Source organism: Euprymna scolopes, chromosome 3, assembly GCF_053919585.1.
Source record: "Euprymna scolopes isolate OS-2025 chromosome 3, ASM5391958v1, whole genome shotgun sequence".
In the NCBI taxonomy this organism is placed as follows: Eukaryota; Metazoa; Mollusca; class Cephalopoda; order Sepiida; family Sepiolidae; genus Euprymna; species Euprymna scolopes.
In genome coordinates, this window is record NC_136484.1 from 84,114,413 (window position 1) to 84,126,467 (window position 12,055).

The following is a 12,055-nucleotide window of genomic DNA, read 5'->3' on the forward strand; positions in this document are numbered from 1 at the left end:
AAATTTGTCTATAATTAATTACCCCTTACTTGAATACTTTAGGACGGGGAAAATGTTATGATTTAATTTGTTGTTAAGAGTTATCCCCCTTGGGATTGACATTCATAATAAAAGCGCCCTCTGTTTCATTTTCCCGCTCGATCCTTTCAAGAGCGTACGTGTATTTTACAGTTAATAAAACCTTTCTAAAAGGCAATTCTTTACTTACTGATACTATTCACTTCAGTCATTAATGAATATTAAGAACAATAGAGGTCCAAGGATATACCCATGGGGCACTCCCACATTTATATCATATTGTTTAGATGTACGATCGTCGAGAACAACCTGGATTTTTCTCTTATCTGAGAAGGATTTAATTATGTTAAGTATTCTATCAGTGATACCGTATGATCTAATTTTCCGGAGGAGACCTTCATGCCATACCCTGTCAAAAGCCTTAGATATATCTAGAGCTACCGCTCTGCCCTTCCCCGCTTTGTCCAGTGAATGGTATATACGAGATTACAGTTAGGATGTCTGCTGTGAAACGGGCTTGTCTAAATCCATATTGTTTGTCAGTCAGAAGATTAGCATCTGTGAGGTGATGGACTAGAGCATAGTTAATTATGGTCTCAAATATTTTGGCGAAAAGTGGGAGGAGGCTAATGGGGCGATAATTTGATGGGTCAGTTCTTTCGCCAGAATTCTTGAATACAGGTACCACAGAAGCAGTTTTCCAACAGCCCGGAAAGCAAGATTCATTAAGGCATTTGTTGTAGAGTTTGGAGAGAACTGGAGCTACTTCGGCTGAGCACTTTTTTAATAGCACAGCTGGGATGAGATCAGGTCGACATGCTTTTGAAGTGTCAAGGTTTTTTATGATAGCATGCACCTGAGCAGGGGTGATTTTTAGATCATCTAGCGTGGCGTCTGTCCGCAAAGGAAAGTCACGCAGGGGGTGGTTGGAAGGGTCCAGTGTGGAGTTTGAGGCAAACCGACTGGCAAGCATATTAGCTTTGTCGGTTGCTGAGCAAACAACCTCATGATTGTTGGTTAGTGGAGGAAATGATTGCCCATTAATTATTACACTGTTATAGATTTTCCAGAAATCACGCGTTCCTAATTTTTGTGCTTCGATGCGTTTCTTAGTAGTTTCAGTAAATTCTCTCTTAGCTGTCGCTATTTCTTTCTTAACGTTACTTCTAGCTTCTATATACTTTTGTCTGTTTGAACTGGACTTATGTCGGTTAAATCTGCGGTATGCATGCTGCCTTTGAGCAATGGCAGTTGCGCAAGTCGAAGTAAATCATTGGGGAGAGTGGGGCTTGCTATAAAATTTCCGCATGGGAACATGTGCTTCAATTGCCGTTTTGAACCATTCAGTGATCTCATTTGCGCACTGTTCAGCAGGAAGAGAAAAAATATTTCCCCATAGGGCATCTCTGATAAGATCTCTGATGGCTTCCCAGTAAACCTTTGTATAATATAATATATTATCAGTTTTTACTTGTTATTTCATGTAATGCTGAATAATTCAGGCTTTTAAAGAAAGATTGACATTCAGTGATATATTTTGTAAACTCTAGATTTTATCCAATTGAAAAATATTTAAATTATATTCTTTTTCGCATTCTCAAATCAAATTTCTTTCAATCAAGAAATGCAATGTATCAACTATTTGTTGTTTACTCTTTATTTATGCCAACAAGAATTTTAACTTTAAAACTTTTTATCAGTGAGCTTTGTCTATTTGATAAGTATGATTAAATTCAACTGAACATATTTTGGTAATTAAAATATCACTTTTCATTATCATCTGAAAGAGAAAGTTTTTCTTGAATTACAAACATTTCTTTTAAGTTGTAATATAAAAAAATATTTTGAAAGTGTTATTTTTTATTTTATTCAGGACAAATTTCGTTTGTGCAAGGAATCACAAATTTTCCAAAATTCAAATCCAGGTAAAGTAAAATATTGCATGAGTTTATACTTCAAACGTGTTTGTATTGGCTTATTTACAGAAGTGATGAAGTTGTTTTGTGGCCAATCCTGCTGGGTGCTCTATTAACATTATTGAAAACTTTTGTCATATCTATAGAATGCTACCTATTGTTTGATGCACTTTTCCTGAAAAAAAGCAGAAAAGATCATATCCATTGTGCTATGATCGGATTTAAAGCCATGATAGCATTTCAGGAAAAATCAAGTCTTAGTCAGTAAAGCAAAACCTTTGAAAAGACTACTGCTTCAAAAAAGCTTATACACAATTCCACAACTCCATCCTTGTCACAGACTATTTGACCAAGACAGTTCCTCACCATCCCTATAAGTCCAGACTTTGGTTCCTGTGACTTTTGGTTCCCTAAGCTAAAGGAAAACGTAAGAGGCTGTCGTTATTAGACAATTGAGGAGATGAAAGAGGCTGTGATATGCTCACACATGAGGACTTCCATGGAGCCTTCCCGAGGTTGTTGGAATGGTGCAAGTGCATTGCAACTGGGGTGGAAATAATTCGAACAGGACTAGAGTTTTATGTGTGTAAAAATATTCCTATGAAAAAAGTCTGGAAACTTATTGAAGGCACCTCATATATGTAAAACAATGAAAAGGATAGTCAATACAAGGCTAATATGGCATCTAGAAAAATCTAACCTCCTATCCAGACACCAAAGTGGATTCAGACAAAACCAAGACACCAATGACCAACTAATCTGACTAGAAACATTCATCTGTAATAGTTTAATAAGAAATCACCATATAGTCTCAATCTTTTTTCTGTCTGGAAAAAGCATATGACACTACATGGAGGTACGGAATCCTGAAAGACATTCATAATGTGGGAATCAGACGAAACCTAGCAATGTTTATCCAAGAATTCCTTTCTAGCAGAACATAAGATATGCTTGTGAAACACAATATCAAACCAATATGTACAAGAAACAGGAGTACTACAGGATAGTGTATTATCCATTACTCTATTTCTAATTAAAATCAATGATATAACTAAAACTGTTAACATCAGATTTGAAAGACATTATTTGTTGTTGACATTTTTTGTATTACTTGTTCATCACCAAAGATGCCAACTACAACAAGACAAATGCAATACTGCCCCAACAAAATAGACAATTGGATTAATCAAAATGGATTTAAATTATCCAAAACCACGTGTTTACTTCTGTAGGAGACAAAAATATCACCTAGACCCACTGTTCAAACTAGATGGACAACTAATACCAGTAGTACAACATACCAAATTCTTAGGAATAATAAACTCAATTCTAAGGAGCACATTAGCAACTTAAAACAAAAATGATTAAAAACAAACATCTTAAAAATGATATCTAAACTAGACTGGCATGGGTGGGGTACACTACTTAAAATATACCATACACACATCAAATCCAAACTTGACCACAGCTGTGCCAAGTGGAGTTGCAAATCATACTTAAAAAATTACTAACTATACAGAATCGAGGTTTGAAACTTAGCCTGGGAGCCTATTGAGCCTCACCAATGGAAAGTCTGTATGTGGAAACTCATGAACCACCTCTGCATTTAAGATGGGAAAAATTTTCTTTACAATATGCAGCAAAACTGCAAAGCAATCCAGAAAACCCAATGTACGATGCAACCTTTAATCCACAATTCATAAATTTCTATTTTGGACACAGAATTAAGGAAGCAATATCCCAAATCAATGAAAAACCAGACAACATAGCCACACAAAAAACAAATAACAGACCACCATGGACTTTAAATAAATCAAATATTGACCTAACACTTACCAAATTCACGAAAAACAATAAAAACAATTGAACAAATGGAAGCAGCTATGTAGAACTCAGAGAAAAATATTCAGAATACAAAGAAATATACATAGAAACAATGAATGGAACATATGCAGCCTATACAAATGGGCAAAGCCAATGCCAAATACGACTACCCAACAATACCTCAATATATACAGCTGAACTACAAGCCATTACAATGGCACTCAAATTCAGCAAATACAACAACAAACAAAAATTCATTATATATACATGCTCCATATTCTAAATCATGGCCCTTTAAAAAGGAGAAACCAAACACCCCTTCATCACAGTAATAGCACAAGAATATAATGAAATAAGCCAAAAGGTAAAATAATTGTAATAGCCTGTATACTAAGCCATGTTGGTATCTCATGATATGAAAAAGCAGACAAATTAGAGAAACCATAAACCACAAAATCAAAAAAACTCAAAATCCTACATGCAGATTTGAAAAGAAAAATTAAGGTATACCTGGAAAACAAGTGGCAAGAAGAATGCAACAGATGCACAAAGAACAAATTACATGAATATCAACTGAAAATCAAGAACGAAAACTAAAAACATTAGTGGGACAGAAGAAAAGAGATTGTCTCAAACCAAATATGAATCAGCCATGCAAAACTAACCAAAGGTGAAGAAACATCTAAATGTACATAACCTGCAACCGCCAAATAAAAGTTAAACATATACTGATAGAATGTAAAAAGGCACAAGCATATACAGAAAAAATATTTTAAAATATTTAAACATCGAGAAAGTGTTACAAAATATAAAACCTCAATAAATTATAAAATACTTAAAAGAAACAAGTGTTCAAACTCCTTTAAACCAAACAAACAAAATTTTACTTTTGAAAACCAACTTTTCAAGAAATTTACAACATTTTACTTTTGAAAACAAATCTTTCAATTACAAACATTTTACTTTTCAAACCAAACTTTTTAAGAAATTGACAGTATTTTACTTTTGAAAACCAACAAAGGTTTTATAAAGAGTACATTTGACCCGTTTTTCTACCCAAATGCCAAATTCGACTTTGGACTGTTTGCATGCGTAAGAGGTTTTTTCTGTATGTACTAATAAAAAACTTTTTTTTCTGTATGTACTAATAAAAAACTTTTTTTTCCTGTATGTGCTAATAAAAAAACTTTTGAGAGCATATAATTTTCACCAATGTGTATATCTAAGAATTTTTAATCCCATTTACATCATCTTTCTCTTAATGAACTATGACATTATATTTATAAAATTTTTTCACTTATTTGAAGATTTTATTTTCAATTATATACTGCTTATGTTGGCCTTGTATACAATGTCTGACTAACTTTGAATGTCCATAACTCATGTACTAAGTACGATACTAAGATATAGTAGATATTTTTATACTGTGCAGCACCATAGATACATACCTATAAAATGTTTTTGTGTATTGGAGAAAAAATTCAGTTTGGAATACCTAATAATCATTTAAACTAATGTCATTCATTACAAACACATATTGCTGGTGCTACCAGATCAGGCTGTCTATTGGCTTCCTGAGACGAAATGCACCTACATTGATGTTCCTTTTTGTTTTTCTATTCTCTTTTGTAAAATTCAATTATGTTCTATAAAACCAAACACAAAAACAACAGCCCACTTCCCTCCCCCTTTTTTTTTCTTCCCCTACTTCCCAACCAGCCCTGTCGGTGGGATATTAGAATACACCGACTGCTCCCCTGCAGAGAGTAAAAGTCTCTCAATGGGGTCACCTGTTGACCGTGAGTGGCAACTTGTAATGCCTAAGGACAGGATCCTGGTGGTGGAGCAGATCGTGTTCAAGGTCCTATTAGGACATGAGGTGCAACATGCCACTTTGGTTAAGACAGGCGGTTGGATAGGCCCGATCCAATCAATCAGTTGGTCATGACTAACATTAAATCAGATGAACACAACAAGAAAATAGACTCACTCTCCCCACATTAGGTAATAAACTGATTTAGTAAGTGGTGGCTGGAGGGTCAATCAACTTGCTGAAGAATGGATAAAACCCGGCTGGAAAACTAACATCTTTTCTAGAAATGAGGCCATTAGAAAAGACGAAGGAAACACAGGTTCTTGAGTCCATCATCAGGGAGAGTATACTTCTCCTGTATCCTTTTTGTGTTGAGGTGAATGCCCCCCCCCCACTTCCCAAATAGGGCTCTGAGGCAGGTGAGGAGCAGGAGAAATGAAAAATTCAAAATATTTAAATGGCAAATAAAAAGCCTCAGAAAAGAAACCATTGTGAAGTTTCAGACAAATCTACTTCAGATTCAGAAACAGAATCGCAAAACCGAAATCTCGTTCAAAATTTACCTTATTTCATAATTATTGAAGCAACTGAAGGAGAACCGATAACAAAAGTGTCTCCCTTCAAAATTGAGAAAATTTTCTCAAGTATCAAACCAAAAATGTTCAAAAAACTAAATAATGGCACACTACTAGTGGAAGTAGAAAGCCAAAAATATATCACAGAGATCTTTAAATGGAGACTTTCTAACGACCAAAAAGTAAAAATCTATCCCCACAAAATGCTGAATACTAGTAAAGGAGTAATCAGGAGTTCAGAACTATTACTGTGCTCCTTGGAAGAAATTAAAATTAACCTAAAAAATCAGAATGTTGTCAATGTAAAACGGATCCAAATTAAAAAATATGATGAAACCATCGATACAAACTCCTATATTCTAACTTTTAATACCCATCAAATCCCAAGTAACATCAAAATAGGATATGAAAAAATAAATATAGAACCATACATACCAAGCCCTCTCAGATGCTACAACTGTCAAAGGTACGGACACCATCGAGACCGGTGCACACGCTCTCCAGTATGCATGAGGTGTGGAGAAAACGAGACCCATACAGATTGCCAAAAAGATCCAAAATGTATTAACTGCCAAAAAGGCCATAGTGCAAATTCAAAAGAATGTGACAAATGAAAGAAAAAGAAATTATCAAAATAAAATATACAAAAAATATAACCTTCCAAGAAGCTCGTAACCTAGCTGGAAATATAAAATACTCAGAAATAGCAAAAAAAAAACATACAGCATACCACCGGACCAAATAACCAAACAACAAAAGCAAACCTATTAAACATCAAACCAGAAGACATCATTAAATTACTCAATGAAGTAAGGGAACTAATGGAAGAATTCAAAAAAGCTATAAAACAAATCAACAACAAAAATAAAGATTACAAAACTGAACAAAACTCCCAAACCAAAATTCAACTCAAAAGACCCACAAAACACCAAAGTGCTACAACAACCACAGAAACAACCCCTCTCACCGAAAAAAAAAAAAGGACACCAAAAAGTGTCCATGAAGGAAAAGGAAACAAACCACCAACCAACAAAGAAGCTAAAACCAAAATAAACAGACCACGTTCATCTTCCAGACCAAGAGACAAAACAGATTTGAAGAAATGGGCACGGAAGATCGAAGATCAGACACCAACGACTAACAAAAGTTAAAAACAAATACATAAAATCTAACCATAACCCCCAAAATCATCCAATGGAACTGCAAAAAAACTACAAACAATACAACCACATCCACAATACCCAACAGAGAGCCTCTGGAAGAGTATCTATACTTATTAGAAATAATATCCCACAAAGCAAAATAAATCTAAATACTAATAATATTCAAGCCATGGCTGCAGCAGCCACACTACGCAAAACTATAAATATCTGCATTATCTACATCCCACCCCAGGATCCAATAAGCAAAACAGAGCTGAATGAAATAATAAATCAATTACCCAAACCCTTCTTACTGTTAGGTGATTTCAATAGTCACAACGATATATGGGGATCTGCATACTCGGATAAGAAAGGGAAGAATCTTGAAAAAATTATTAACGACAATGACTTGTGTATATTAAACAATAAATCCAACACATACCTTCATCCCACTTCAGGCAACTCAGCATTAGATTTATCTTTGTGTGACCCTACTGTCCTCATGGATAGGTTCTAGAAGATTCCTGGGGTAGCGACCATTTTCCAGTGATTTTAACAAATCCAGAAGAAACAAAAATCCATCTCTCCCAATGGAAAATAAAAAAAGCAAATTGGGAAGAATATTAAAAAATAAAATGCCAACAAAAACTCTCAGAGGAAGAAAACCCAAATAAATCCATAGAATACTTCTCTAAAACTTTACTAGCCATTGCACATGAATGTATACCTAAAAGTAGCAGAACTAACAAACAACAAAGACCCTGGTTTAACAACGAATGCCAAAAAGCAATTCGCCAACGTAAAGCTGCCTTATGAAAATTCAACTCCCAACCAACAAAGTACAATTTAAACCTTTTTAAGCAAAAAAGAGCAATGGCTTGTAAAGTTATCAGAGAAACAAAAAGAACATCATGGAAAGATTATATAAATAAAATAAACTCAAATACAAACCCCAAACAAGTGTGGAACATGGTAAGGAAAATTTCGGGCAAAAACTCACCCTCCCCTTTAAATCATCTTCTACAAAACAACATCAAAATAACGGAGACAAAAAATATTGCGAATCTTCTCGCTGAAACCTTTCAAAACAATTCCTCCTGTAAAAATTAGTCAGTCCTTCCAAAAAACAAAACAAGATACAGAAAAAAAGATAAATTAAATTTCAACTTCAACAACAAAGAAGAATACAACTATTCTTTTACTAAAAATGAACTCTTAAGTCATAAATGAAGCACATAATACAACTACTGGGGTGGATGAGATACATTATGAGTTTCTGACACCCCCCCCCCCAAAAAAAAAAAAAAATCAATAACACGTCTTTTAAACAGGCTCAACAAAATATGGTTCAAGGGAAAACTACCTAATGCTATCATGATCCCCATCCCTAAACCAGAGAAAGACAATTCAGATCCACAAAATTTCAGACCAATTGCATTGACAAGTTGTCTCTGCGAAACATTGGAAAGAATGATAAATAAATGACTGAATTGGTATCTGGAAACCAACAACTCAATTGCTAACCTACAAAGTGGTTTTAGACACAAAAGAGGAACAATGGACAACATAGTCCGATTGGAAACCTTTATCAAAGAAGCATTCATTAAAAAAGAACATGCAATAGCTATCTTTTTTGATTTAGAAAAGGCATATGATACAACATGGCGATAGGGTATAATAAAAGACCTTTACAACCTTGGATTAAAGGGCAGACAACCCATACTGATAAAAGATTTTTATCTGATAGAAGTTTTAAAGTAAGAATCGGACCCACAAGGAGGAGTCCCACAAGGGTGTATTTTATCAGTTATGCTATTTAATATATGAATTAATAATATCGTAAATTGTCTAAACAGTGTAATCATAGAAAAATGCACAATGACCCTACTCTCAACCTAAAAGGAACAAAAATCAAACTAGCTGATCAACATGAATTTTTGGGACTTATTTTTGATAAAAAAAACTCTCATTCATCCCTCCCTTAAAATATTTAAAATAAAAATGTTTCAAGACTCTACAACTATTAAGGGTTATAGCAAATACTGAGTGGGGATCAGACTGCTCATCACTCTTAAAATTATATAGAACTCTGATAAGAACGAAACTAGATTATGGAAGCTTCATATATGGTTTAACCAGAAAAAGTTACCTTAAAACTCTAGATTCTATCCATCACACAGGATTAAGACTTGCCCTGGGCGCATTCCAAAACTCTCCGATAGAAAGCTTATATACTGAAGCCCATGAACCTCCACTAAAATTGAGACGTGAAAAATTAAGCTTACAATATTATCTAAAACTAAAATCAAACCCCAAAAATTCTGCCTATCAATGCACTTTCAATCCCAACTACACACATCTATTCAAACAAAAAGAAAATGCAATTAAACCCTTTGGTCTCTACATGGAAGAAACAATAAAACCATTGACAGACAATTCAATAGATCAAACCAGCATCCACGAGGAAAATCTCCCAGAACTCCCACCCTGGCTGTTAAATCAACCTAAATCCAATACTCACCCTGCAGACTATAGAGAAAAACTAAACAACATTCTAGATTCTTACCCAAATTGGACACACATTTACACGGATGGTTCCAAAGATCAAAACAAAGTGGGATGTGCCGCTATTTCAGAAAACACTATTCAGCAGAAAAGGTTACCAAATAACTATAAACTATATAAATAACTATGATAAATATAGTGCAGAAATGACAGCCATAAACCTGACTCTAGATATCATCATCAACCAAAACTCCAAAAAATTAATATTTGTAGACTCATTATCAGTATTAGAATCATTAAAAAATCAAAAATTAAACAATCCCTTACTAATCAAACTCTTACAAAAGATCCATTCTATCATGCAACACAAAACTTTCTTCTTTTGTTGGATTCCCAGTCACTACGGTTTCCGCGGAAATGAAAAAGTTGACATAGCGTCCAAAAATTCCTTAAAACTACAAATAAGCGACATAAAGGTCTCATATACGTATTACAAACCTTCAATAAATATTTTTATCACAAAGAAATGGCAAGAAAATTGGAACAATTGCCAAAACAACAAACTCTTCCAAATTACCCCTATACTTAAAAAAAACCTTCTAGATACCAGAAAATCACATAAAGAAGTAGTCTTATAACATATTCGGATAGAACCCACATACATAACTCATTCCCACATACTAAAAAGTGAAGAACCTCCAAAATACATGCCATGTCACGAACCTTATACAGTGAAATACTTTTTACTTGACTGCTATGATCCCACACAAATTCATCAACACTACTACAAAGCTACAAGTTTAAAAGAACTCTTTGATAAAGAAAATCCTAAAACCATTCTAAATTTCTTAAAACAAGCAAATCTTTACCATAAAATATAAAAACCATTGGCTGAATATACCCAGCGAAAATTGATTCTGAAAGTATCAAAAATTTAAATCTTGTATACATCATTAAATGACCCAAAGAAGGTTGATATGCCGGTTAAACAAACAAACACATATTGACTTTTATTTATCTGGTTGTTTGTGTATTAAATGTACAAGCGAAAAGTTCTATGTATTCAAAATACAAAATGTTTTTGCAAGTATATTGATGAAATCTTTTTGAAAATCAAAACGTCAAAATCTAAATCATTTACAATATATTTTTTTGAAAACCAAAAGAAAATGATTTCTAAATATTAATTCTTCTCAGTCAAAACAATTTCTATTTTAACTTATTTGAATCTATTCTTCTTTTTCAGGTTCTCATGTTTAGAGAAACTTGAGGAAGGTGATTTAGCTGATATGGAGAGTACTGCCACATCACCAGTAAAAGAATGTTTCGTTTCTAATAATCAAGCGTCTGTTGCATCAAACAAAGAAATATTCTTAGAGAATGAAGAGGATGAACTTGTTATTGAAGAATTTGAAGATTAATAAATTTATTATTGAATCAAAAGAAAAATCTAACCAGCTGATTAAAGGCAAATTAGAAATATAATCTTTATTTTTAAGTGTTTTAAAAACATGTTGCAAAAACAGAATCTAAAGCTTTTTTTTTTTTTTTTTTTTTTTAGAAAGGTGTTATTGGGTTTTTGAGGCTATAAAATTACAATTAACATTTTTTCTTAAAAACAAATATTGTAACTTTTCATTAAAATTTTTTGTTTTAACAAATTAGATTCCTCAGATTCAAAAAATTAATAATTTTGTTAATGAATTTTGTTGTAGTGAATTTCATCCTTGTATTGCAACAATGATACTTTTAGAAGATTTCACCAAGCTAGTATATTATTTATATTTCTAGAACAAAATCTCAATTTGAAATTTCTAGAATATAATTTAAGTGTGACATTTTAAAGACTTTAGGGAATTGAACAAAATAACTAATTGTTTATAGTGTATGGTTTGATATGTGAGAAATAACTTGTTAAATTGATATCGCTCAACAAAGATTGTTATATCTACAGAAGACCAGGCAATATATTCTTTTAAAAATAAATATGTTAACTTATTTGATTTGTTATCTTTTATATGATACATTAACAACCAAAGAAAACTTAATTTGTATCAAGCAGAGAGAGTAACAATTTCAACCAAGCTTGTCCCTTTCTTAAAATGTGAAACCAAAGACATTTTATTTAAGCAGCTATTATTGTTAATTTGAATCACATAGCAAATGAGTTTTCAAATTATGCTAATTTTAGCTAAAAAGATCATCAGAGAAAAAAGATTGCATTGAACATGGGTTGATGTAACTATTTTTCCTCCATAATTT

At 33.1% G+C, this 12,055-nt stretch overlaps 1 long non-coding RNA gene across 1 annotated transcript; it reads left to right on the top strand.

The window, feature by feature from the left end:
* Window positions 1-1,891: 1,891 nt before the first annotated feature.
* Window positions 1,892-11,791, top strand: LOC145256691 (uncharacterized; the record flags this gene model as incomplete). The annotated part of the gene is given in 2 exon segments (XR_013864014.1): window positions 1,892-1,943; window positions 11,040-11,791. It is a non-coding gene; the product is annotated as an uncharacterized LOC145256691 (long non-coding RNA).
* Between the last annotated feature and the right edge of the window lie 264 nt (window positions 11,792-12,055).